The following is a 21,128-nucleotide window of genomic DNA, read 5'->3' on the forward strand; positions in this document are numbered from 1 at the left end:
TTACGACTGTGACGTATCTTTTTTACGCAATAGCCCCTGAGTAAATCAAGTAAGGGACGTGATTAGAAGATGCTTTCCCTTCAAAACGGCTACAATCTTGCTGCAATAAATGCGCCACGTCGCAAATAAATGGATTACGAGCGTCAGACAAAGAAAATGGCGATGTAGTTACTTTGCTAATTAACTTTGTCATATGAAAATTAAATCTGAAAGCACCCCAGATTTCCTTCGTTGGAACTTTTTACCGGAAATCTTAAAGCGCATGGTTGTCGTAAAGAATCGATAGCGCTTGAAATGAGCTTTCAAATGCACATAAACACGACCTATTTCGGATGATCCAGTCAAGAAATATGACCTTTAAAGTTTAAACCATTTTCGATGTAATGTGCTAATAAATCGTAGATATCTGCCCGTTTGTTTGTCTACGACCATACCACGATGAACACACCTGTTCTCGTCCGATCACGGAAGTTAAGCATCGTCGGGCCGGGATAGTACTTGGATGGGGTACCGCCTGGGAACTCCCGGTGTTGTAGGCTATTGACTTTTTCACGTTACATTATTTATCATTACGACTGTGACGTATCTTTTTTACGCAATAGCGCTGAGTAAATCAAGTAAGGGACGTTATTAGAAGTTTCTTTCCCTTCAAAGCGGCTACGATCTGGCTGCACTAAATGCGCCACGTCGCAAATCAATGGATTACGAGCGTCAGACAAAGAAAATGGCGATGTAGTTAATTTGCTAATTAACTTTGTCATATGAAAATTAAGTCTGCAAGTACCCTAGATTGCCTTCGTTGGAACTTTTTACCGGAAATCATAAAGCGCATTATTGTTGTCCAGAATCGATAGCGCTTAAAAAGAGCTGTCAAACGCACATAAACACGACCTATTTTGAATGATCCAGTCAAGAAATATGACCTTTAAAGTTTGAACCATTTTCGATGTAATGTGCTAATAAATCGTAGATATCTGCCAGTTTGTTTGTCTACGACCATACCACGATGAACACACCTGTTCTCGTCCGATCACGGAAGTTAAGAATCCTCGGGCCGGGATAGTACTGGGATGGGGGACCGCCTGGGAACTCCCGGTGTCGTAGGCTATTGACTTTTTCACGTTACATTATTTATCATTACGACTGTGACGTATCTTTTTTACGAAATAGCCGCTGAGTAAATCAAGAAAGAGACATGATTAGAAGTTGCTTTCCCTTCAAAACGGCTACGATATGGCAGCAATAAATGCGCCAAGTCGCAAATGAATGGATTACGAGCGTCAGACAAAGAAAATGGCGATGTAGTAACTTTGCTAATTAACTTTGTCATATGAAAATTAAGTCGGAAAGCACCCTAGATTTCCTTCGTTGGAACTTTTTACCGGAAATCATAAAGCGCATTATTGTTGTCAAGAATCGATAGCGCTTAAAAAGAGCTGTCAAACGCACATAAACACGACCTATTTCGAATGATCCAGTCAAGAAATATGACCTTTAAAGTTTAAACCATTTTCGATGTAATGTGCTAATAAATCGTAGATATCTGCCCGTTTGTTTGTCTACGACCATACCACGATGAACACACCTGTTCTCGTCCGATCACGGAAGTTAAGCATCGTCGGGCCGGGATAGTACTTGGATGGGGGAACGCCTGGGAACTCCCGGTGTCGTAGGCTATTGACTTTTTCACGTTACATTATTTATCATTACGACTGTGACGTATCTTTTTTACGAAATAGCCGCTGAGTAAATCAAGAAAGAGACATGATTAGAAGTTGCTTTCCCTTCAAAACGGCTACGATATGGCAGCAATAAATGCGCCAAGTCGCAAATGAATGGATTACGAGCGTCAGACAAAGAAAATGGCGATGTAGTAACTTTGCTAATTAACTTTGTCATATGAAAATTAAGTCGGAAAGCACCCTAGATTTCCTTCGTTGGAACTTTTTACCGGAAATCATAAAGCGCATTATTGTTGTCAAGAATCGATAGCGCTTAAAAAGAGCTGTCAAACGCACATAAACACGACCTATTTCGAATGATCCAGTCAAGAAATATGACCTTTAAAGTTTAAACCATTTTCGATGTAATGTGCTAATAAATCGTAGATATCTGCCCGTTTGTTTGTCTACGACCATACCACGATGAACACACCTGTTCTCGTCCGATCACGGAAGTTAAGCATCGTCGGGCCGGGATAGTACTTGGATGGGGGAACGCCTGGGAACTCCCGGTGTTGTAGGCTATTGACTTTTTCACGTTACATTATTTATCATTACGACTGTGACGTATCTTTTTTACGCAATAGCGCTGAGTAAATCAAGTAAGGGACGTTATTAGAAGTTTCTTTCCCTTCAAAGCGGCTACGATCTGGCTGCAATAAATGCGCCACGTCGCAAATCAATGGATTACGAGCGTCAGACAAAGAAAATGGCGATGTAGTTAATTTGCTAATTAACTTTGTCATATGAAAATTAAGTCTGCAAGTACCCTAGATTGCCTTCGTTGGAACTTTTTACCGGAAATCATAAAGCGCATTATTGTTGTCCAGAATCGATAGCGCTTAAAAAGAGCTGTCAAACGCACATAAACACGACCTATTTCGAATGATCCAGTCAAGAAATATGACCTTTAAAGTTTGAACCATTTTCGATGTAATGTGCTAATAAATCGTAGATATCTGCCCGTTTGTTTGTCTACGACCATACCACGATGAACACACCTGTTCTCGTCCGATCACGGAAGTTAGGAATCCTCGGGCCGGGATAGTACTGGGATGGGGGACCGCCTGGGAACTCCCGGTGTCGTAGGCTATTGACTTTTTCACGTTACATTATTTATCATTACGACTGTGACGTATCTTTTTTACGAAATAGCCGCTGAGTAAATCAAGAAAGAGACATGATTAGAAGTTGCTTTCCCTTCAAAACGGCTACGATCTGGCAGCAATAAATGCGCCAAGTCGCAAATGAATGGATTACGAGCGTCAGACAAAGAAAATGGCGATGTAGTAACTTTGCTAATTAACTTTGTCATATGAAAATTAAGTCGGAAAGCACCCTAGATTTCCTTCGTTGGAACTTTTTACCGGAAATCATAAAGCGCATTATTGTTGTCAAGAATCGATAGCGCTTAAAAAGAGCTGTCAAACGCACATAAACACGACCTATTTTGAATGATCCAGTCAAGAAATATGACCTTTAAAGTTTGAACCATTTTCGATGTAATGTGCTAATAAATCGTAGATATCTGCCCGTTTGTTTGTCTACTACCATACCACGATGAACACACCTGTTCTCGTCCGATCACGGAAGTTAAGCATCGTCGGGCCGGGATAGTACTTGGATGGGAGACCGCCTGGGAACTCCCGGTGTCGTAGGCTATTGACTTTTTCACGTTACATTATTTATCATTACGACTGTGACGTATCTTTTTTACGAAATAGCCGCTGAGTAAATCAAGAAAGAGACATGATTAGAAGTTGCTTTCCCTTCAAAACGGCTACGATCTGGCAGCAATAAATGCGCCAAGTCGCAAATGAATGGATTACAAGCGTCAGACAAAGAAAATGGCGATGTAGTTACTTTGCTAATTAACTTTGTCATATGAAAATTAAGTCGGAAAGCACCCTAGATTTCCTTCGTTGGAACTTTTTACCGGAAATCTTAAAGCGCATGGTTGTCGTAATTAATCGATAGCGCTTGAAATGAGCTTTCAAATGCACATAAACACGACCTATTTCGGATAATCCAGTCAAGAAATATGACCTTTAAAGTTTAAACCATTTTCGATGTAATGTGCTAATAAATCGTAGATATCTGCCCGTTTTTTTGTCTACGACCATACCACGATGAACACACCTGTTCTCGTCCGATCACGGAAGTTAAGCATCGTCGGGCCAGGATAGTACTTGGATGGGGGACCGCCTGGGAACTCCCGGTGTCGTAGGCTATTGACTTTTTCACGTTACATCATTTATCATTACGACTGTGACGTATCTTTTTTACGCAATAGCCGCTGAGTAAATCAAGAAAGAGACATGATTAGAAGTTGTTTTCCCTTCAAAACGGCTACAATCTTGCTGCAATAAATGCGCCAAGTCGCAAATGAATGGATTACGAGCGTCAGACAAAGAAAATGGCGATGTAGTTACTTTGCTAATTAACTTTGTCATATGAAAATTAAGTCTGAAAGCACCCTAGATTTCCTTCGTTGGAACTTTTTACCGGAAATCTTAAAGCGCATGGTTGTCGTAATTAATCGATAGCGCTTGAAATGAGCTTTCAAATGCACATAAACACGACCTATTTCGGATAATCCAGTCAAGAAATATGACCTTTAAAGTTTAAACCATTTTCGATGTAATGTGCTAATAAATCGTAGATATCTGCCCGTTTTTTTGTCTACGACCATACCACGATGAACACACCTGTTCTCGTCCGATCACGGAAGTTAAGCATCGTCGGGCCAGGATAGTACTTGGATGGGGGACCGCCTGGGAACTCCCGGTGTCGTAGGCTATTGACTTTTTCACGTTACATCATTTATCATTACGACTGTGACGTATCTTTTTTACGCAATAGCCGCTGAGTAAATCAAGAAAGAGACATGATTAGAAGTTGCTTTCCCTTCAAAACGGCTACAATCTTGCTGCAATAAATGCGCCAAGTCGCAAATGAATGGATTACGAGCGTCAGACAAAGAAAATGGCGATGTAGTTACTTTGCTAATTAACTTTGTCATATGAAAATTAAGTCTGAAAGCACCCTAGATTTCCTTCGTTGGAACTTTTTACCGGAAATCTTAAAGCGCATGGTTGTCGTAAAGAATCGATAGCGCTTGAAATGAGCTTTCAAATGCACATAAACACGACCTATTTCGGATGATCCAGTCAAGAAATATGACCTTTAAAGTTTAAACCATTTTCGATGTAATGTGCTAATAAATCGTAGATATCTGCCCGTTTGTTTGTCTACGACCATACCACGATGAACACACCTGTTCTCGTCCGATCACGGAAGTTAAGCATCGTCGGGCCAGGATAGTACTTGGATGGGGGACCGCCTGGGAACTCCCGGTGTCGTAGGCTATTGACTTTTTCACGTTACATTATTTATCATTACGACTGTGACGTATCTTTTTTACGCAATAGCCGCTGAGTAAATCAAGTAAGGGACGTGATTAGAAGATGCTTTCCCTTCAAAACGGCTACAATCTTGCTGCAATAAATGCGCCACGTCGCAAATAAATGGATTACGAGCGTCAGACAAAGAAAATGGCGATGTAGTTACTTTGCTAATTAACTTTGTCATATGAAAATTAAGTCTGAAAGCACCCTAGATTTCCTTCGTTGGAACTTTTTACCGGAAATCTTAAAGCGCATGGTTGTCGTAAAGAATCGATAGCGCTTGAAATGAGCTTTCAAATGCACATAAACACGACCTATTTCGGATGATCCAGTCAAGAAATATGACCTTTAAAGTTTAAACCATTTTCGATGTAATGTGCTAATAAATCGTAGATATCTGCCCGTTTGTTTGTCTACGACCATACCACGATGAACACACCTGTTCTCGTCCGATCACGGAAGTTAAGCATCGCCGGGCCGGGATAGTACTTGGATGGGGGACCGCCTGGGAACTCCCGGTGTCGTAGGCTATTGACTTTTTCACGTTACATTATTTATTATTACGACTATGACGTATCTTTTTTACGAAATAGCCGCTGAGTAAATCAAGAAAGAGACATGATTAGAAGTTGCTTTCCCTTCAAAACGGCTACGATCTGGCAGCAATAAATGCGCCAAGTCGCAAATGAATGGATTACAAGCGTCAGACAAAGAAAATGGCGATGTAGTTACTTTTCTAATTAACTTTGTCATATGAAAATTAAGTCTGAAAGCACCCTAGATTGCCTTCGTTGGAACTTATTACCGGAAATCTTAAAGCGCATTATTGTTGTCAAGAATCGATAGCGCTTAAAAAGAGCTGTCAAACGCACATAAACACGACCTATTTCGAATGATCCAGTCAAGAAATATGACCTTTAAAGTTTGAACCATTTTCGATGTAATGTGCTAATAAATCGTAGATATCTGCCCGTTTGTTTGTCTACTACCATACCACGATGAACACACCTGTTCTCGTCCGATCACGGAAGTTAAGCATCGTCGGGCCGGGATAGTACTTGGATGGGAGACCGCCTGGGAACTCCCGGTGTCGTAGGCTATTGACTTTTTCACGTTACATTATTTATCATTACGACTGTGACGTATCTTTTTTACGAAATAGCCGCTGAGTAAATCAAGAAAGAGACATGATTAGAAGTTGCTTTCCCTTCAAAACGGCTACGATCTGGCAGCAATAAATGCGCCAAGTCGCAAATGAATGGATTACAAGCGTCAGACAAAGAAAATGGCGATGTAGTTACTTTGCTAATTAACTTTGTCATATGAAAATTAAGTCGGAAAGCACCCTAGATTTCCTTCGTTGGAACTTTTTACCGGAAATCTTAAAGCGCATGGTTGTCGTAATTAATCGATAGCGCTTGAAATGAGCTTTCAAATGCACATAAACACGACCTATTTCGGATAATCCAGTCAAGAAATATGACCTTTAAAGTTTAAACCATTTTCGATGTAATGTGCTAATTAATCGTAGATATCTGCCCGTTTTTTTGTCTACGACCATACCACGATGAACACACCTGTTCTCGTCCGATCACGGAAGTTAAGCATCGTCGGGCCAGGATAGTACTTGGATGGGGGACCGCCTGGGAACTCCCGGTGTCGTAGGCTATTGACTTTTTCACGTTACATCATTTATCATTACGACTGTGACGTATCTTTTTTACGCAATAGCCGCTGAGTAAATCAAGAAAGAGACATGATTAGAAGTTGTTTTCCCTTCAAAACGGCTACAATCTTGCTGCAATAAATGCGCCAAGTCGCAAATGAATGGATTACGAGCGTCAGACAAAGAAAATGGCGATGTAGTTACTTTGCTAATTAACTTTGTCATATGAAAATTAAGTCTGAAAGCACCCTAGATTTCCTTCGTTGGAACTTTTTACCGGAAATCTTAAAGCGCATGGTTGTCGTAATTAATCGATAGCGCTTGAAATGAGCTTTCAAATGCACATAAACACGACCTATTTCGGATAATCCAGTCAAGAAATATGACCTTTAAAGTTTAAACCATTTTCGATGTAATGTGCTAATAAATCGTAGATATCTGCCCGTTTTTTTGTCTACGACCATACCACGATGAACACACCTGTTCTCGTCCGATCACGGAAGTTAAGCATCGTCGGGCCAGGATAGTACTTGGATGGGGGACCGCCTGGGAACTCCCGGTGTCGTAGGCTATTGACTTTTTCACGTTACATCATTTATCATTACGACTGTGACGTATCTTTTTTACGCAATAGCCGCTGAGTAAATCAAGAAAGAGACATGATTAGAAGTTGCTTTCCCTTCAAAACGGCTACAATCTTGCTGCAATAAATGCGCCAAGTCGCAAATGAATGGATTACGAGCGTCAGACAAAGAAAATGGCGATGTAGTTACTTTGCTAATTAACTTTGTCATATGAAAATTAAGTCTGAAAGCACCCTAGATTTCCTTCGTTGGAACTTTTTACCGGAAATCTTAAAGCGCATGGTTGTCGTAAAGAATCGATAGCGCTTGAAATGAGCTTTCAAATGCACATAAACACGACCTATTTCGGATGATCCAGTCAAGAAATATGACCTTTAAAGTTTAAACCATTTTCGATGTAATGTGCTAATAAATCGTAGATATCTGCCCGTTTGTTTGTCTACGACCATACCACGATGAACACACCTGTTCTCGTCCGATCACGGAAGTTAAGCATCGTCGGGCCAGGATAGTACTTGGATGGGGGACCGCCTGGGAACTCCCGGTGTCGTAGGCTATTGACTTTTTCACGTTACATTATTTATCATTACGACTGTGACGTATCTTTTTTACGCAATAGCCGCTGAGTAAATCAAGTAAGGGACGTGATTAGAAGATGCTTTCCCTTCAAAACGGCTACAATCTTGCTGCAATAAATGCGCCACGTCGCAAATAAATGGATTACGAGCGTCAGACAAAGAAAATGGCGATGTAGTTACTTTGCTAATTAACTTTGTCATATGAAAATTAAGTCTGAAAGCACCCTAGATTTCCTTCGTTGGAACTTTTTACCGGAAATCTTAAAGCGCATGGTTGTCGTAAAGAATCGATAGCGCTTGAAATGAGCTTTCAAATGCACATAAACACGACCTATTTCGGATGATCCAGTCAAGAAATATGACCTTTAAAGTTTAAACCATTTTCGATGTAATGTGCTAATAAATCGTAGATATCTGCCCGTTTGTTTGTCTACGACCATACCACGATGAACACACCTGTTCTCGTCCGATCACGGAAGTTAAGCATCGCCGGGCCGGGATAGTACTTGGATGGGGGACCGCCTGGGAACTCCCGGTGTCGTAGGCTATTGACTTTTTCACGTTACATTATTTATCATTACGACTATGACGTATCTTTTTTACGAAATAGCCGCTGAGTAAATCAAGAAAGAGACATGATTAGAAGTTGCTTTCCCTTCAAAACGGCTACGATCTGGCAGCAATAAATGCGCCAAGTCGCAAATGAATGGATTACGAGCGTCAGACAAAGAAAATGGCGATGTAGTTAATTTGCTAATAAACTTTGTCATATGAAAATTAAGTCTGAAAGCACCCTAGATTTCCTTCGTTGGAACTTTTTACCGGAAATCTTAAAGCGCATGGTTGTCGTAAAGAATCGATAGCGCTTAAAAAGAGCTTTCAAATGCACATAAACACGACCTATTTCGGATAATCCAGTCAAGAAATGTGACCTTTAAAGTTTAAACCATTTTCGATGTAATGTGCTAATAAATCGTAGATATCTGCCCGTTTGTTTGTTTACGACCATACCACGATGAGCACACCTGTTCTCGTCCGATCACGGAAGTTAAGCATCGTCGGGCCGGGATAGTACTTGGATGTAGGACCGCCTGGGAACTCCCGGTGTCGTAGGCTATTGACTTTTTCACGTTACATTATTTATCATTACGACTGTGACGTATCTTTTTTACGAAATAGCCGCTGAGTAAATCAAGAAAGAGACATGATTAGCAGTTGCTTTCCCTTCAAAACGGCTACGATCTGGCAGCAATAAATGCGCCAAGTCGCAAATGAATGGATTACGAGCGTCAGACAAAGAAAATGGCGATGTAGTTAATTTGCTAATTAACTTTGTCATATGAAAATTAAGTCTGAAAGTACCCTAGATTGCCTTCGTTGAAACTTTTTACCGGAAATCTTAATGCGCATGGTTGTCGTAATTAATCGATAGCGCTTGAAATGAGCTTTCAAATGCACATAAACACGACCTATTTCGGATAATCCAGTCAAGAAATATGACCTTTAAAGTTTAAACCATTTTCGATGTAATGTGCTAAAAAATCGTAGATATCTGCCCGTTTGTTTGTCTACGACCATACCACGATGAACACACCTGTTCTCGTCCGATCACGTAAGTTAAGTATCGTTGGGTCGGGATAGTACTTGGATGGGGGACCGCCTGGGAACTCCCGGTGTCGTAGGCTATTGACTTTTTCACGTTACATTATTTATCATTACGACTGGGACGTATCTTTTTTACGCAATAGCCGCTGAGTAAATCAAGAAAGAGACATGATTAGAAGTTGCTTTCCCTTCAAAACGGCTACAATCTTGCTGCAATAAATGCGCCACGTCGCAAATAAATGGATTACGAGCGTCAGACAAAGAAAATGGCGATGTAGTTACTTTGCTAATTAACTTTGTCATATGAAAATTAAGTCTGAAAGTACCCTAGATTGCCTTCGTTGGAACTTTTTACCGGAAATCTTAAAGCGCATTATTGTCGTAATTAATGGATAGCGCTTGAAACGAGCTTTCAAATGCACATAAACACAACCTATTTCGGATAATCCAGTCAAGAAATATGACCTTTAAAATTTAAACCATTTTTGATGTAATGTGCTAATAAATCGTAGATATCTGCCCGTTTGTTTGTCTACGACCATACCACGATGAACACACCTGTTCTCGTCCGATCATGGAAGTTAAGCATCGTTGGGCCGGGATAGTACTTGGATGGGGGACCGCCTGGGAACTCCCGGTGTCGTAGGCTATTGACTTTTTCACGTTACATTATTTCTCATTAGGACTGGGACGTATCTTTTTTACGCAATAGCCGCCGAGTAAATCAAGAAAGAGACATGATTAGAAGTTGCTTTCCCTTCAAAACGACTACCATCGTGCTGCAATAAATGCGCCACGTCGCAAATGAATGGATTACAAGCGTCAGACAAAGAAAATAGCGATGTACTTACTTTGCTAACTAATTTTGTCATATGAAAATTAAGTCTGAAAGTACCCTAGATTTCCTTCGTTGGAACTTTTTACCGGAAATCTTAAAGCGCATTATTGTCGTAATTAATGAATAGCGCTTGAAATGAGCTTTCAAATGCACATAAACACGACCTATTTCGGATAATCCATTCAAGAAATATGACCTTTAAAGTTTAAACCATATTCGATGTAATGTGCTAATAAATCGTAGATATCTGCCCGTTTGTTTGTCTACGACCATACCACGATGAACACACCTGTTCTCGTCAGATCACGGAAGTTAAGCATCGTTGGGCCGGGATAGTACTTGGATGGGGGACCGCCTGGGAACTCCCGGTGTCGTAGGCTATTGACTTTTTCACGTTACATTATTTATCATTACGACTGGGACGTATCTTTTTTACGCAATAGCCGCTGAGTAAATCAAGAAAGAGACATGATTAGAAGTTGCTTTCCCTTCAAAACGGCTACGATCTGGCAGCAATAAATGCGCCAAGTCGCAAATGAATGGATTACGAGCGTCAGAAAAAGAAAATGGCGATGTAGTAACTTTGCTAATTAACTTTGTCATATGAAAATTAAGTCGGAAAGCACCCTAGATTTCCTTCGTTGGAACTTTTTACCGGAAATCATAAAGCGCATTATTGTTGTCAAGAATCGATAGCGCTTAAAAAGAGCTGTCAAACGCACATAAACACGACCTATTTCGAATGATCCAGTCAAGAAATGTGACCTTTAAAGTTTGAACCATTTTCGATGTAATGTGCTAATAAATCGTAGATATCTGCCCGTTTGTTTGTCTACGACCATACCACGATGAACACACCTGTTCTCGTCCGATCACGGAAGTTAAGCATCGTTGGGCCGGGATAGTACTTGGATGGGGGACCGCCTGGGAACTCCCGGTGTCGTAGGCTATTGACTTTTTCACGTTACATTATTTATCATTACGACTGTGACGTATCTTTTTTACGAAATAGCCGCTGAGTAAATCAAGAAAGAGACATGATTAGAAGTTGCTTTCCCTTCAAAACGGCTACGATCTGGCAGCAATAAATGCGCCAAGTCGCAAATGAATGGATTACAAGCGTCAGACAAAGAAAATGGCGATGTAGTTACTTTGCTAATTAACTTTGTCATAATAAAATTAATTCGGAAAGCACCCTAGATTTCCTTCGTTGGAACTTTTTACCGGAAATCATAAAGCGCATTATTGTTGTCAAGAATCGATAGCGCTTAAAAAGAGCTGTCAAACGCACATAAACACGACCTATTTCGAATGATCCAGTCAAGAAATATGACCTTTAAAGTTTGAACCATTTTCGATGTAATGTGCTAATAAATCGTAGATATCTGCCCGTTTGTTTGTCTACGACCATACCACGATGAACACACCTGTTCTCGTCCGATCACGGAAGTTAAGCATCGTCGGGCCGGGATAGTACTTGGATGGGGGACCGCCTGGGAACTCCCGGTGTCGTAGGCTATTGACTTTTTCACGTTACATTATTTATCATTACGACTGTGACGTATCTTTTTTACGAAATAGCCGCTGAGTAAATCAAGAAAGAGACATGATTAGAAGTTGCTTTCCCTTCAAAACGGCTACAATCTTGCAGCATTAAATGCGCCACGTCGCAAATAAATGGATTACGAGCGTCAGACAAAGAAAATGGCGATGTAGTAACTTTGCTAATTAACTTTGTCATATGAAAATTAAGTCGGAAAGCACCCTAGATTTCCTTCGTTGGAACTTTTTACCGGAAATCATAAAGCGCATGGTTGTCGTAATTAATGGATAGCGCTTGAAAGGAGCTTTCAAATGCACATAAACACGACCTATTTCGAATGATCCAGTCAAGAAATATGACCTTTAAAGTTTGAACCATTTTCGATGTAATGTGCTAATAAATCGTAGATATCTGCCCGTTTGTTTGTCTACGACCATACCACGATGAACACACCTGTTCTCGTCCGATCACGGAAGTTAAGCATCGTCGGGCCGGGATAGTACTTGGATGGGGGACCGCCTGGGAACTCCCGGTGTCGTAGGCAATTGACTTTTTCACGTTACATTATTTATCATTACGACTGTGACGTATCTTTTTTACGAAATAGCAGCTGAGTAAATCAAGAAAGAGACATGATTAGAAGTTGCTTTCCCTTCAAAACGGCTACGATCTGGCAGCAATAAATGCGCCAAGTCGCAAATGAATGGATTACAAGCGTCAGACAAAGAAAATGGCGATGTAGTTACTTTGCTAATTAACTTTGTCATAATAAAATTAAGTCGGAAAGCACCCTAGATTTCCTTCGTTGGAACTTTTTACCGGAAATCATAAAGCGCATTATTGTTGTCAAGAATCGATAGCGCTTAAAAAGAGCTGTCAAACGCACATAAACACGACCTATTTCGAATGATCCAGTCAAGAAATATGACCTTTAAAGTTTGAACCATTTTCGATGTAATGTGCTAATAAATCGTAGATATCTGCCCGTTTGTTTGTCTACGACCATACCACGATGAACACACCTGTTCTCGTCCGATCACGGAAGTTAAGCATCGTCGGGCCGGGATAGTACTTGGATGGGGGACCGCCTGGGAACTCCCGGTGTCGTAGGCTATTGACTTTTTCACGTTACATTATTTATCATTACGACTGTGACGTATCTTTTTTACGAAATAGCCGCTGAGTAAATCAAGAAAGAGACATGATTAGAAGTTGCTTTCCCTTCAAAACGGCTACGATCTGGCAGCAATAAATGCGCCAAGTCGCAAATGAATGGATTACGAGCGTCAGACAAAGAAAATGGCGATGTAGTAACTTTGCTAATTAACTTTGTCATATGAAAATTAAGTTGGAAAGCACCCTAGATTTCCTTCGTTGGAACTTTTTACCGGAAATCATAAAGCGCATGGTTGTCGTAATTAATGGATAGCGCTTGAAATGAGCTTTCAAATGCACATAAAAACGACCTATTTCGGATGATCCAGTCAAGAAATATGACCTTTAAAGTTTAAACCATTTTCGATGTAATGTGCTAATAAATCGTAGATATCTGCCCGTTTGTTTGTTTACGACCATACCACGATGAACACACCTGTTCTCGTCCGATCACGGAAGTTAAGCATCGACGGGCCGGGATAGTACTTGGATGGGGGACCGCCTGGGAACTCCCGGTGTCGTAGGCTATTGACTTTTTCACGTTACATTATTTATCATTACGACTGTGACGTATCTTTTTTACGAAATAGCCGCTGAGTAAATCAAGAAAGAGACATGATTAGAAGTTGCTTTCCCTTCAAAACGGCTACGATCTGGCAGCAATAAATGCGCCAAGTCGCAAATGAATGGATTACGAGCGTCAGACAAAGAAAATAGCGATGTACTTACTTTGCTAACTAATTTTGTCATATGAAAATTAAGTCCGAAAGTACCCTAGATTTCCTTCGTTGGAACTTTTTACCGGAAATCTTAAAGCGCATTATTGTTGTCAAGAATCGATAGCGCTTAAAAAGAGCTGTCAAACGCACATAAACACGACCTATTTCGAATGATCCAGTCAAGAAATATGACCTTTAAAGTTTGAACCATTTTCGATGTAATGTGCTAATAAATCGTAGATATCTGCCCGTTTGTTTGTCTACGACCATACCACGATGAACACACCTGTTCTCGTCCGATCACGGAAGTTAAGCATCGTCGGGCCGGGATAGTACTTGGATGGGGGACCGCCTGGGAACTCCCGGTGTCGTAGGCTATTGACTTTTTCACGTTACATTATTTATCATTACGACTGTGACGTATCTTTTTTACGAAATAGCCGCTGAGTAAATCAAGAAAGAGACATGATTAGAAGTTACTTTCCCTTCAAAACGGCTACGATCTGGCAGCAATAAATGCGCCAAGTCGCAAATGAATGGATTACAAGCGTCAGACAAAGAAAATGGCGATGTAGTTACTATGCTAATTAACTTTGTCATAATAAAATTAAGTCGGAAAGCACCCTAGATTTCCTTCGTTGGAACTTTTTACCGGAAATCATAAAGCGCATTATTGTTGTCAGGAATCGATAGCGCTTAAAAAGAGCTGTCAAACGCACATAAACACGACCTATTTCGAATGATCCAGTCAAGAAATATGACCTTTAAAGTTTGAACCATTTTCGATGTAATGTGCTAATAAATCGTAGATATCTGCCCGTTTGTTTGTCTACGACCATACCACGATGAACACACCTGTTCTCGTCCGATCACGGAAGTTAAGCATCGTCGGGCCGGGATAGTACTTGGATGGGGGACCGCCTGGGAACTCCCGGTGTCGTAGGCTATTGACTTTTTCACGTTACATTATTTATCATTACGACTGTGACGTATCTTTTTTACGAAATAGCCGCTGAGTAAATCAAGAAAGAGACATGATTAGAAGTTGCTTTCCCTTCAAAACGGCTACGATCTGGCAGCAATAAATGCGCCAAGTCGCAAATGAATGGATTACGAGCGTCAGACAAAGAAAATGGCGATGTAGTAACTTTGCTAATTAACTTTGTCATATGAAAATTAAGTCGGAAAGCACCCTAGATTTCCTTCGTTGGAACTTTTTACCGGAAATCATAAAGCGCATTATTGTTGTCAAGAATCGATAGCGCTTAAAAAGAGCTGTCAAACGCACATAAACACGACCTATTTCGAATGATCCAGTCAAGAAATATGACCTTTAAAGTTTGAACCATTTTCGATGTAATGTGCTAATAAATCGTAGATATCTGCCCGTTTGTTTGTCTACGACCATACCACGATGAACACACCTGTTCTCGTCCGATCACGGAAGTTAAGCATCGTCGGGCCGGGATAGTACTTGGATGGGGGACCGCCTGGGAACTCCCGGTGTCGTAGGCTATTGACTTTTTCACGTTACATTATTTATCATTACGACTGTGACGTATCTTTTTTACGAAATAGCCGCTGAGTAAATCAAGAAAGAGACATGATTAGAAGTTGCTTTCCCTTCAAAACGGCTACGATCTGGCAGCAATAAATGCGCCAAGTCGCAAATGAATGGATTACGAGCGTCAGACAAAGAAAATGGCGATGTAGTAACTTTGCTAATTAACTTTGTCATATGAAAATTAAGTCGGAAAGCACCCTAGATTTCCTTCGTTGGAACTTTTTACCGGAAATCATAAAGCGCATGGTTGTCGTAATTAATGGATAGCGCTTGAAATGAGCTTTCAAATGCACATAAACACGACCTATTTCGAATGATCCAGTCAAGAAATATGACCTTTAAAGTTTGAACCATTTTCGATGTAATGTGCTAATAAATCGTAGATATCTGCCCGTTTGTTTTTCTACGACCATACCACGATGAACACACCTGTTCTCGTCCGATCACGGAAGTTAAGCATCGTCGGGCCGGGATAGTACTTGGATGGGGGACCGCCTGGGAACTCCCGGTGTCGCAGGCTATTGACTTTTTCACGTTACATTATTTATCATTACGACTGTGACGTATCTTTTTTACGAAATAGCCGCTGAGTAAATCAAGAAAGAGACATGATTAGAAGTTGCTTTCCCTTCAAAACGGCTACGATCTGGCAGCAATAAATGCGCCAAGTCGCAAATGAATGGATTACAAGCGTCAGACAAAGAAAATGGCGATGTAGTTACTTTGCTAATTAACTTTGTCATAATAAAATTAAGTCGGAAAGCACCCTAGATTTCCTTCGTTGGAACTTTTTACCGGAAATCATAAAGCGCATTATTGTTGTCAAGAATCGATAGCGCTTAAAAAGAGCTGTCAAACGCACATAAACACGACCTATTTCGAATGATCCAGTCAAAAAATATGACCTTTAAAGTTTGAACCATTTTCGATGTAATGTGCTAATAAATCGTAGATATCTGCCCGTTTGTTTGTCTACGACCATACCACGATGAACACACCTGTTCTCGTCTGATCACGGAAGTTAAGCATCGTCGGGCCGGGATAGTACTTGGATGGGGGACCGCCTGGGAACTCCCGGTGTCGTAGGCTATTGACTTTTTCACGTTACATTATTTATCATTACGACTGTGACGTATCTTTTTTACGAAATAGCCGCTGAGTAAATCAAGAAAGAGACATGATTAGAAGTTGCTTTCCCTTCAAAACGGCTACGATCTGGCAGCAATAAATGCGCCAAGTCGCAAATGAATGGATTACGAGCGTCAGACAAAGAAAATGGCGATGTAGTAACTTTGCTAATTAACTTTGTCATATGAAAATTAAGTCGGAAAGCACCCTAGATTTCCTTCGTTGGAACTTTTTACCGGAAATCATAAAGCGCATGGTTGTCGTAATTAATGGATAGCGCTTGAAATGAGCTTTCAAATGCACATAAAAACGACCTATTTCGGATGATCCAGTCAAGAAATATGACCTTTAAAGTTTAAACCATTTTCGATGTAATGTGCTAATAAATCGTAGATATCTGCCCGTTTGTTTGTTTACGACCATACCACGATAAACACACCTGTTCTCGTCCGATCACGGAAGTTAAGCATCGTCGGGCCGGGATAGTACTTGGATGGGGGACCGCCTGGGAACTCCCGGTGTCGTAGGCTATTGACTTTTTCACGTTACATTATTTATCATTACGACTGTGACGTATCTTTTTTACGAAATAGCCGCTGAGTAAATCAAGAAAGAGACATGATTAGAAGTTGCTTTCCCTTCAAAACGGCTACGATCTGGCAGCAATAAATGCGCCAAGTCGCAAATGAATGGATTACGAGCGTCAGACAAAAAAAATGGCGATGTAGTTAATTTGCTAATTAACTTTGTCATATGAAAATTAAGTCTGAAAGTACCCTAGATTGCCTTCGTTGGAACTTTTTACCGGAAATCTTAAAGCGCATGGTTGTCGTAATTAATCGATAGCGCTTGAAATGAGCTTTCAAATGCACATAAACACGACCTATTTCGGATAATCCAGTCAAGAAATATGACCTTTAAAGTTTAAACCATTTTCGATGTAATGTGCTAATAAATCGTAGATATCTGCCCGTTTGTTTGTCTACGACCATACCACGATGAACACACCTGTTCTCGTCCGATCACGGAAGTTAAGCATCGTTGGGCCGGGATAGTACTTGGATGGGGGACCGCCTGGGAACTCCCGGTGTCGTAGGCTATTGACTTTTTCACGTTACATTATTTATCATTACGACTGTGACGTATCTTTTTTACGAAATAGCCGCTGAGTAAATCAAGAAAGAGACATGATTAGAAGTTGCTTTCCCTTCAAAACGGCTACGATCTGGCAGCAATAAATGCGCCAAGTCGCAAATGAATGGATTACGAGCGTCAGACAAAGAAAATGGCGATGTAGTAACTTTGCTAATTAACTTTGTCATATGAAAATTAAGTCGGAAAGCACCCTAGATTTCCTTCGTTGGAACTTTTTACCGGAAATCATAAAGCGCATGGTTGTCGTAATTAATGGATAGCGCTTGAAATGAGCTTTCAAATGCACATAAAAACGACCTTTTTCGGATGATCCAGTCAAAAAATATGACCTTTAAAGTTTAAACCATTTTCGATGTAATGTGCTAATAAATCGTAGATATCTGCCCGTTTGTTTGTTTACGACCATACCACGATGAACACACCTGTTCTCGTCCGATCACGGAAGTTAAGCATCGTCGGGCCGGGATAGTACTTGGATGGGGGACCGCCTGGGAACTCCCGGTGTCGTAGGCTATTGACTTTTTCACGTTACATTATTTATCATTACGACTGTGACGTATCTTTTTTACGAAATAGCCGCTGAGTAAATCAAGAAAGAGACATGATTAGAAGTTGCTTTCCCTTCAAAACGGCTACGATCTGGCAGCAATAAATGCGCCAAGTCGCAAATGAATGGATTACGAGCGTCAGACAAAAAAAATGGCGATGTAGTTAATTTGCTAATTAACTTTGTCATATGAAAATTAAGTCTGAAAGTACCCTAGATTGCCTTCGTTGGAACTTTTTACCGGAAATCTTAAAGCGCATGGTTGTCGTAATTAATCGATAGCGCTTGAAATGAGCTTTCAAATGCACATAAACACGACCTATTTCGGATAATCCAGTCAAGAAATATGACCTTTAAAGTTTAAACCATTTTCGATGTAATGTGCTAATAAATCGTAGATATCTGCCCGTTTGTTTGTCTACGACCATACCACGATGAACACACCTGTTCTCGTCCGATCACGGAAGTTAAGCATCGTTGGGCCGGGATAGTACTTGGATGGGGGACCGCCTGGGAACTCCCGGTGTCGTAGGCTATTGACTTTTTCACGTTACATTATTTATCATTACGACTGTGACGTATCTTTTTTACGAAATAGCCGCTGAGTAAATCAAGAAAGAGACATGATTAGAAGTTGCTTTCCCTTCAAAACGGCTACGATCTGGCAGCAATAAATGCGCCAAGTCGCAAATGAATGGATTACGAGCGTCAGACAAAGAAAATGGCGATGTAGTAACTTTGCTAATTAACTTTGTCATATGAAAATTAAGTCGGAAAGCACCCTAGATTTCCTTCGTTGGAACTTTTTACCGGAAATCATAAAGCGCATTATTGTTGTCAAGAATCGATAGCGCTTAAAAAGAGCTGTCAAACGCACATAAACACGACCTATTTCGAATGATCCAGTCAAGAAATATGACCTTTAAAGTTTGAACCATTTTCGATGTAATGTTCTAATAAATCGTAGATATCTGCCCGATTGTTTGTCTACGACCATACCACGATGAACACACCTGTTCTCGTCCGATCACGGAAGTTAAGCATCGTCGGGCCGGGATAGTACTTGGATGGGGGACCGCCTGGGAACTCCCGGTGTCGTAGGCTGTTGACTTTTTCACGTTACATTATTTATCATTACGACTGTGACGTATCTTTTTTACGAAATAGCCGCTGAGTAAATCAAGAAAGAGACATGATTAGAAGTTGCTTTCCCTTCAAAACGGCTACGATCTGGCAGCAATAAATGCGCCAAGTCGCAAATGAATGGATTACGAGCGTCAGACAAAGAAAATGGCGATGTAGTAACTTTGCTAATTAACTTTGTCATATGAAAATTAAGTCGGAAAGCACCCTAGATTTCCTTCGTTGGAACTTTTTACCGGAAATCATAAAGCGCATGGTTGTCGTAATTAATGGATAGCGCTTGAAATGAGCTTTCAAATGCACATAAACACGACCTATTTCGAATGATCCAGTCAAGAAATATGACCTTTAAAGTTTGAACCATTTTCGATGTAATGTGCTAATAAATCGTAGATATCTGCCCGTTTGTTTGTCTACGACCATACCACGATGAACACACCTGTTCTCGTCCGATCACGGAAGTTAAGCATCGTCGGGCCGGGATAGTACTTGGATGGGGGACCGCCTGGGAACTCCCGGTGTCGTAGGCTATTGACTTTTTCACGTTACATTATTTATCATTACGACTGTGACGTATCTTTTTTACGAAATAGCCGCTGAGTAAATCAAGAAAGAGACATGATTAGAAGTTGCTTTCCCTTCAAAACGGCTACGATCTGGCAGCAATAAATGCGCCAAGTCGCAAATGAATGGATTACAAGCGTCAGACAAAGAAAATGGCGATGTAGTTACTTTGCTAATTAACTTTGTCATAATAAAATTAAGTCGGAAAGCACCCTAGATTTCCTTCGTTGGAACTTTTTACCGGAAATCATAAAGCGCATTATTGTTGTCAAGAATCGATAGCGCTTAAAAAGAGCTGTCAAACGCACATAAACACGACCTATTTCGAATGATCCAGTCAAGAAATATGACCTTTAAAGTTTGAACCATTTTCGATGTAATTTGCTAATAAATCGTAGATATCTGCCCGTTTGTTTGTCTGCGACCATACCACGATGAACACACCTGTTCTCGTCCGATCACGGAAGTTAAGCATCGTCGGGCCGGGATAGTACTTGGATGGGGGACCGCCTGGGAACTCCCGGTGTCGTAGGCTATTGACTTTTTCACGTTACATTATTTATCATTACGACTGTGACGTATCTTTTTTACGAAATAGCCGCTGAGTAAATCAAGAAAGAGACATGATTACAAGTTGCTTTCCCTTCAAAACGGCTACGATCTGGCAGCAATAAATGCGCCAAGTCGCAAATGAATGGATTACGAGCGTCAGACAAAGAAAATGGCGATGTAGTAACTTTGCTAATTAACTTTGTCATATGAAAATTAAGTCGGAAAGCACCCTAGATTTCCTTCGTTGGAACTTTTTACCGGAAATCATAAAGCGCATGGTTGTCGTAATTAATGGATAGCGCTTGAAATGAGCTTTCAAATGCACATAAAAACGACCTATTTCGGATGATCCAGTCAAGAAATATGACCTTTAAAGTTTAAACCATTTTCGATGTAATGTGCTAATAAATCGTAGATATCTGCCCGTTTGTTTGTTTACGACCATACCACGATGAACACACCTGTTCTCGTCCGATCACAGAAGTTAAGCATCGTCGGGCCGGGATAGTACTTGAATGGGGCACCGCCTGGGAACTCCCGGTGTCGTAGGCTATTGACTTTTTCACGTTACATTATTTATCATTACGACTGTGACGTATCTTTTTTACGAAATAGCCGCTGAGTAAATCAAGAAAGAGAAGTGATTAGAAGTTGCTTTC

At 40.7% G+C, this 21,128-nt stretch overlaps 37 non-coding genes across 37 annotated transcripts; all 37 read left to right on the forward strand.

The window, feature by feature from the left end:
* Positions 1–420: 420 nt before the first annotated feature.
* LOC130616007 (5S ribosomal RNA) lies at positions 421–539 on the forward strand. The gene has a single exon (XR_008977092.1). It is a non-coding gene; the product is annotated as a 5S ribosomal RNA (ribosomal RNA).
* Positions 540–988: 449 nt separating this feature from the next.
* Positions 989–1,107, forward strand: LOC130617474 (5S ribosomal RNA). Its single transcript, XR_008978551.1, has one exon. It is a non-coding gene; the product is annotated as a 5S ribosomal RNA (ribosomal RNA).
* Positions 1,108–1,557: 450 nt separating this feature from the next.
* LOC130616835 (5S ribosomal RNA) lies at positions 1,558–1,676 on the forward strand. The gene has a single exon (XR_008977915.1). It is a non-coding gene; the product is annotated as a 5S ribosomal RNA (ribosomal RNA).
* Positions 1,677–2,126: 450 nt separating this feature from the next.
* On the forward strand, positions 2,127–2,245 carry LOC130617057 (5S ribosomal RNA). The gene has a single exon (XR_008978136.1). It is a non-coding gene; the product is annotated as a 5S ribosomal RNA (ribosomal RNA).
* Positions 2,246–2,694: 449 nt separating this feature from the next.
* LOC130618239 (5S ribosomal RNA) lies at positions 2,695–2,813 on the forward strand. The gene has a single exon (XR_008979313.1). It is a non-coding gene; the product is annotated as a 5S ribosomal RNA (ribosomal RNA).
* Positions 2,814–3,263: 450 nt separating this feature from the next.
* Positions 3,264–3,382, forward strand: LOC130616515 (5S ribosomal RNA). The gene has a single exon (XR_008977597.1). It is a non-coding gene; the product is annotated as a 5S ribosomal RNA (ribosomal RNA).
* A 450-nt stretch (positions 3,383–3,832) lies between these two features.
* Positions 3,833–3,951, forward strand: LOC130618700 (5S ribosomal RNA). The gene has a single exon (XR_008979512.1). It is a non-coding gene; the product is annotated as a 5S ribosomal RNA (ribosomal RNA).
* A 450-nt stretch (positions 3,952–4,401) lies between these two features.
* Positions 4,402–4,520, forward strand: LOC130618712 (5S ribosomal RNA). The gene has a single exon (XR_008979514.1). It is a non-coding gene; the product is annotated as a 5S ribosomal RNA (ribosomal RNA).
* A 450-nt stretch (positions 4,521–4,970) lies between these two features.
* Positions 4,971–5,089, forward strand: LOC130618724 (5S ribosomal RNA). The gene has a single exon (XR_008979517.1). It is a non-coding gene; the product is annotated as a 5S ribosomal RNA (ribosomal RNA).
* Positions 5,090–5,539: 450 nt separating this feature from the next.
* Positions 5,540–5,658, forward strand: LOC130615393 (5S ribosomal RNA). The gene has a single exon (XR_008976482.1). It is a non-coding gene; the product is annotated as a 5S ribosomal RNA (ribosomal RNA).
* A 450-nt stretch (positions 5,659–6,108) lies between these two features.
* On the forward strand, positions 6,109–6,227 carry LOC130616516 (5S ribosomal RNA). The gene has a single exon (XR_008977598.1). It is a non-coding gene; the product is annotated as a 5S ribosomal RNA (ribosomal RNA).
* Positions 6,228–6,677: 450 nt separating this feature from the next.
* LOC130618737 (5S ribosomal RNA) lies at positions 6,678–6,796 on the forward strand. Its single transcript, XR_008979519.1, has one exon. It is a non-coding gene; the product is annotated as a 5S ribosomal RNA (ribosomal RNA).
* A 450-nt stretch (positions 6,797–7,246) lies between these two features.
* Positions 7,247–7,365, forward strand: LOC130618749 (5S ribosomal RNA). Its single transcript, XR_008979521.1, has one exon. It is a non-coding gene; the product is annotated as a 5S ribosomal RNA (ribosomal RNA).
* A 450-nt stretch (positions 7,366–7,815) lies between these two features.
* On the forward strand, positions 7,816–7,934 carry LOC130618761 (5S ribosomal RNA). Its single transcript, XR_008979523.1, has one exon. It is a non-coding gene; the product is annotated as a 5S ribosomal RNA (ribosomal RNA).
* Positions 7,935–8,384: 450 nt separating this feature from the next.
* Positions 8,385–8,503, forward strand: LOC130615395 (5S ribosomal RNA). The gene has a single exon (XR_008976485.1). It is a non-coding gene; the product is annotated as a 5S ribosomal RNA (ribosomal RNA).
* A 450-nt stretch (positions 8,504–8,953) lies between these two features.
* On the forward strand, positions 8,954–9,072 carry LOC130618157 (5S ribosomal RNA). Its single transcript, XR_008979231.1, has one exon. It is a non-coding gene; the product is annotated as a 5S ribosomal RNA (ribosomal RNA).
* Positions 9,073–9,522: 450 nt separating this feature from the next.
* LOC130617736 (5S ribosomal RNA) lies at positions 9,523–9,641 on the forward strand. Its single transcript, XR_008978812.1, has one exon. It is a non-coding gene; the product is annotated as a 5S ribosomal RNA (ribosomal RNA).
* A 450-nt stretch (positions 9,642–10,091) lies between these two features.
* Positions 10,092–10,210, forward strand: LOC130615908 (5S ribosomal RNA). The gene has a single exon (XR_008976995.1). It is a non-coding gene; the product is annotated as a 5S ribosomal RNA (ribosomal RNA).
* A 450-nt stretch (positions 10,211–10,660) lies between these two features.
* LOC130617741 (5S ribosomal RNA) lies at positions 10,661–10,779 on the forward strand. Its single transcript, XR_008978818.1, has one exon. It is a non-coding gene; the product is annotated as a 5S ribosomal RNA (ribosomal RNA).
* A 450-nt stretch (positions 10,780–11,229) lies between these two features.
* Positions 11,230–11,348, forward strand: LOC130616391 (5S ribosomal RNA). Its single transcript, XR_008977473.1, has one exon. It is a non-coding gene; the product is annotated as a 5S ribosomal RNA (ribosomal RNA).
* A 450-nt stretch (positions 11,349–11,798) lies between these two features.
* Positions 11,799–11,917, forward strand: LOC130615142 (5S ribosomal RNA). Its single transcript, XR_008976232.1, has one exon. It is a non-coding gene; the product is annotated as a 5S ribosomal RNA (ribosomal RNA).
* A 450-nt stretch (positions 11,918–12,367) lies between these two features.
* LOC130615365 (5S ribosomal RNA) lies at positions 12,368–12,486 on the forward strand. Its single transcript, XR_008976455.1, has one exon. It is a non-coding gene; the product is annotated as a 5S ribosomal RNA (ribosomal RNA).
* A 450-nt stretch (positions 12,487–12,936) lies between these two features.
* LOC130615143 (5S ribosomal RNA) lies at positions 12,937–13,055 on the forward strand. The gene has a single exon (XR_008976233.1). It is a non-coding gene; the product is annotated as a 5S ribosomal RNA (ribosomal RNA).
* Positions 13,056–13,505: 450 nt separating this feature from the next.
* Positions 13,506–13,624, forward strand: LOC130616104 (5S ribosomal RNA). The gene has a single exon (XR_008977187.1). It is a non-coding gene; the product is annotated as a 5S ribosomal RNA (ribosomal RNA).
* Positions 13,625–14,074: 450 nt separating this feature from the next.
* On the forward strand, positions 14,075–14,193 carry LOC130615144 (5S ribosomal RNA). The gene has a single exon (XR_008976234.1). It is a non-coding gene; the product is annotated as a 5S ribosomal RNA (ribosomal RNA).
* Positions 14,194–14,643: 450 nt separating this feature from the next.
* LOC130615145 (5S ribosomal RNA) lies at positions 14,644–14,762 on the forward strand. Its single transcript, XR_008976235.1, has one exon. It is a non-coding gene; the product is annotated as a 5S ribosomal RNA (ribosomal RNA).
* Positions 14,763–15,212: 450 nt separating this feature from the next.
* LOC130615146 (5S ribosomal RNA) lies at positions 15,213–15,331 on the forward strand. The gene has a single exon (XR_008976236.1). It is a non-coding gene; the product is annotated as a 5S ribosomal RNA (ribosomal RNA).
* A 450-nt stretch (positions 15,332–15,781) lies between these two features.
* Positions 15,782–15,900, forward strand: LOC130616964 (5S ribosomal RNA). Its single transcript, XR_008978042.1, has one exon. It is a non-coding gene; the product is annotated as a 5S ribosomal RNA (ribosomal RNA).
* A 450-nt stretch (positions 15,901–16,350) lies between these two features.
* Positions 16,351–16,469, forward strand: LOC130615372 (5S ribosomal RNA). Its single transcript, XR_008976461.1, has one exon. It is a non-coding gene; the product is annotated as a 5S ribosomal RNA (ribosomal RNA).
* Positions 16,470–16,919: 450 nt separating this feature from the next.
* Positions 16,920–17,038, forward strand: LOC130616678 (5S ribosomal RNA). The gene has a single exon (XR_008977758.1). It is a non-coding gene; the product is annotated as a 5S ribosomal RNA (ribosomal RNA).
* A 450-nt stretch (positions 17,039–17,488) lies between these two features.
* On the forward strand, positions 17,489–17,607 carry LOC130616403 (5S ribosomal RNA). Its single transcript, XR_008977486.1, has one exon. It is a non-coding gene; the product is annotated as a 5S ribosomal RNA (ribosomal RNA).
* A 450-nt stretch (positions 17,608–18,057) lies between these two features.
* Positions 18,058–18,176, forward strand: LOC130615580 (5S ribosomal RNA). Its single transcript, XR_008976668.1, has one exon. It is a non-coding gene; the product is annotated as a 5S ribosomal RNA (ribosomal RNA).
* A 450-nt stretch (positions 18,177–18,626) lies between these two features.
* LOC130616416 (5S ribosomal RNA) lies at positions 18,627–18,745 on the forward strand. Its single transcript, XR_008977498.1, has one exon. It is a non-coding gene; the product is annotated as a 5S ribosomal RNA (ribosomal RNA).
* A 450-nt stretch (positions 18,746–19,195) lies between these two features.
* Positions 19,196–19,314, forward strand: LOC130615147 (5S ribosomal RNA). Its single transcript, XR_008976237.1, has one exon. It is a non-coding gene; the product is annotated as a 5S ribosomal RNA (ribosomal RNA).
* Positions 19,315–19,764: 450 nt separating this feature from the next.
* On the forward strand, positions 19,765–19,883 carry LOC130615149 (5S ribosomal RNA). Its single transcript, XR_008976238.1, has one exon. It is a non-coding gene; the product is annotated as a 5S ribosomal RNA (ribosomal RNA).
* Positions 19,884–20,333: 450 nt separating this feature from the next.
* On the forward strand, positions 20,334–20,452 carry LOC130615719 (5S ribosomal RNA). The gene has a single exon (XR_008976807.1). It is a non-coding gene; the product is annotated as a 5S ribosomal RNA (ribosomal RNA).
* A 450-nt stretch (positions 20,453–20,902) lies between these two features.
* Positions 20,903–21,021, forward strand: LOC130616337 (5S ribosomal RNA). The gene has a single exon (XR_008977420.1). It is a non-coding gene; the product is annotated as a 5S ribosomal RNA (ribosomal RNA).
* The last annotated feature ends 107 nt before the right edge of the window (positions 21,022–21,128 follow it).

The sequence above is a fragment of the Hydractinia symbiolongicarpus genome, chromosome 11 (assembly GCF_029227915.1).
Source record: "Hydractinia symbiolongicarpus strain clone_291-10 chromosome 11, HSymV2.1, whole genome shotgun sequence".
In the NCBI taxonomy this organism is placed as follows: domain Eukaryota; kingdom Metazoa; phylum Cnidaria; class Hydrozoa; order Anthoathecata; family Hydractiniidae; genus Hydractinia; species Hydractinia symbiolongicarpus.